Genomic DNA, 2,812 nt, shown 5'->3' on the forward strand with positions numbered 1-2,812 from the left:
GCAAGGTCCTGGGTGTTATTTTGAGTCAGTTTGGCCTCACATGATTGGTTCAAACACAAAAATAATTCAGTTTCTACGAGAAACCTAAAGAAGGAAGGGAAGATCTAGGACTTTTTATTTATTTTTATTTTTATTTTTATTTTTTTAAACCAAATTCTGAAATAGAAGCTTTGGTTTTAGGATTGTTATTTCTTTTAGTTTATGGTTCCTGTGATGGCTGACTCAGGAATGGGGGTTTACTCACAGAATGGTGTTCTCCCAGAATTGAATTTATGTATCTTTTTTACCCTTTGGAAGAAAAGACAGCACCTTTCTCTTTCATAATCATCACGAGAGTATCAGTCAAGGACAATATTATGCTATGCTTTCTCTGTTAAAAAAAAGAAAGCAGTTGGTAGGAATGCAATCTGGTCCATCCATTGCGGAAATTAGTGTGGAGGTTCCTAAGACAGCTAAAAATTGATCTACCATATGACCCAGCTATAGCACTCCTAGGCATATATCCTAAGAACTCATCTCATTACCTTAGAGATACTTGCTCAACCATGTTTATTGCCACTCAATCCACAATAGCTGGGAAATGGAACCAGCCTAGAAGTCCCTTAACTGATGAGTGAATAATGAAGATATGACACATTTATACCATGGAGTTCTACTCAGCAGTAAAGAAAAATGAAGTTATGAAATTTTCAAGAAAATGGATGGATCTGGAAAGGATTATAGTAAGTGAGGTAACCAAGGCCCAGAAAGCCAAGTGTCACATGTTCTCTCTCATATGTGGATCCTAGCTACAGATGACTGGACTTCTAGAAAATTCAGTAGCAAAGGCCAGTAAGCTACAGAAGAGATATAAAGGGAAGAGAAAGGAACGGAAGGGGTACTTAATAGGATGGTATTGTATATATGTAAGTAGAAAAATAGATTAATGGGGGTGAAAAGGCTCAAGTGAGGTCAGGGGAAGACATTGAGTCAAGGAAAGGTGGAAGGAGGGCTAAATAAAATCTATGAGGATATAAATAAATCATGTGAAAACCTACCTTTTTGGACAATGGAACACTCAGGACCCATAGATTGTTACTAGGAAATTTTTAGTGCCAGGGATGGGATATCTTCCAGTGAGTTGTTGGCCAGGGAGGTCCCTGGTACCCCCCCCCCCAAAACATTACACATTACAGGCCATTGTAAAGGCTCTTGGTTTCTCATTAGGAAAAGATGGTAAGACCCTATTTCTGAAGACTCCACATACTTGGGCTGCAAGGCCACTGAGAAATCCTGCTGGAACTGAGCTGATAACTTCCTCCATGTAGACCAGCTGACAGAAAGCTGGAAGAAGCCATTCTGCATGCAGTTCAATGGAAGAGAGAGAAATCACCAGTGAAGATACTCAACAGTGTACACCTCAAGCCTTATATTTGGCCAGCCAAGCCAAATGAGGCAATGGGTGCAACTGTGGCACATCTGTCATGGTGGAAACCAACTGCCCTGTAATTGGACTGGAGGCCTGCTCCATGGGAGGGAATACATCCCTGATACTGAAAACCCAAAACAGGGGTAGTAATGAGCCCTAGGGGTGTAATGTCTGCTGCTGTCTGGCTAAATGTATATACTATAAAGTATATACTATACTACTCATCAAATTGCCAAATAAGCACTTCTCTTAATGTTCATACTCTTCTATGGATGCTACTATCACTTTTGGTAGAGAACCTTCTCTTTTCTGATGGCAATGACCTTGGGATGACTCAGAAGGCCTCATGGTGCTGGGAAGAAGTGACAGGAGTGCTCAATGCTGCAATATCTCTATCACACCTTCCAAGGTTCAGGTCCATTAAGGAAGAGGAGGCAGAAGGAATGTAAGAGCCAAAGGAAGGGTAGGACTCCTTACAACATGCTCCTCCAGACACAAAATGGCCTGGATATCCATGACCTCACAGTGTCCGACACTACCCACACAAGACCATCATAATAGGAGGAAAAGATCATTACATCAAAATAAAAGAGAGACTGATTGAGAGGAGGAGGGGATATGATGGAGAATGGAGTTTCAAAGGGGAAAGTTGGGGGAGGGAGGACATTACCATGGGATATTGTTTACAATCATGGAAGTTGTTAGTAAAGTAATATTTAAAAAAATACTAAAAGAATTTAAAAAAGAATGTAAAAATTATTTTAGGGCTGAGGAGTTAGCATAGGAATATATGCACTTGCCTATGAAGCCTAAGGACTCAGGTTCAATTCCCTAGAAACAATGTAAGCCAATGCATATGGTGGCACATGTGTCTGGAGCTTCTTTGCAGTGGTTAGATGTCCTGGTGTATCCATTTTCTCTCTCACAAATAAAAACATTTTAAATTAAAAAAATTTAAAGCAGTGCTCTCTTTGGCCACACATATACTAAAATTGGAACAACACAGAGAAGATTAGCATGGCTCCTGCACAAGGATGACATGAAAATTCATAAAAAAATGAAATAATAAGATTAAAAGGAGCTCATCAAAGATGCATTGAATGCCATTGTCCTGCCTTCTATCTATTGTCTAATAGACTTTCTTCATAGTCAAGCTTCTAGAATATTCAATTTCTTTATATGAGTAAAAATTTCTAGCTTTCCTGGCCAAGCTCTGCTTAGCTTTACTAAAAGCCCACTTACCTCAATATCAAGAATTACTAAATAGAAATGACAGCTCACCCAGCTCCAGTTAATTAAAAGCCTATAAGAGTAGCTTTATGGAGATTTAGAGACAATAAAGGAATGATGAGAGTGGGAGGGAGAAAATAAGAAACACAAGACAGAGAAGAGCTTTCTGAGCTG

The 2,812-nt window shown here is 39.4% G+C and overlaps 1 non-coding gene across 1 annotated transcript; it reads left to right on the plus strand.

The window, feature by feature from the left end:
* Positions 1-2,370: 2,370 nt before the first annotated feature.
* LOC123455164 lies at positions 2,371-2,477 on the plus strand. The gene has a single exon (XR_006633722.1). It is a non-coding gene; the product is annotated as a U6 spliceosomal RNA (small nuclear RNA).
* Positions 2,478-2,812: the final 335 nt, after the last annotated feature.

This window comes from Jaculus jaculus, chromosome 15 (assembly GCF_020740685.1).
Source record: "Jaculus jaculus isolate mJacJac1 chromosome 15, mJacJac1.mat.Y.cur, whole genome shotgun sequence".
In the NCBI taxonomy this organism is placed as follows: Eukaryota; Metazoa; Chordata; class Mammalia; order Rodentia; family Dipodidae; genus Jaculus; species Jaculus jaculus.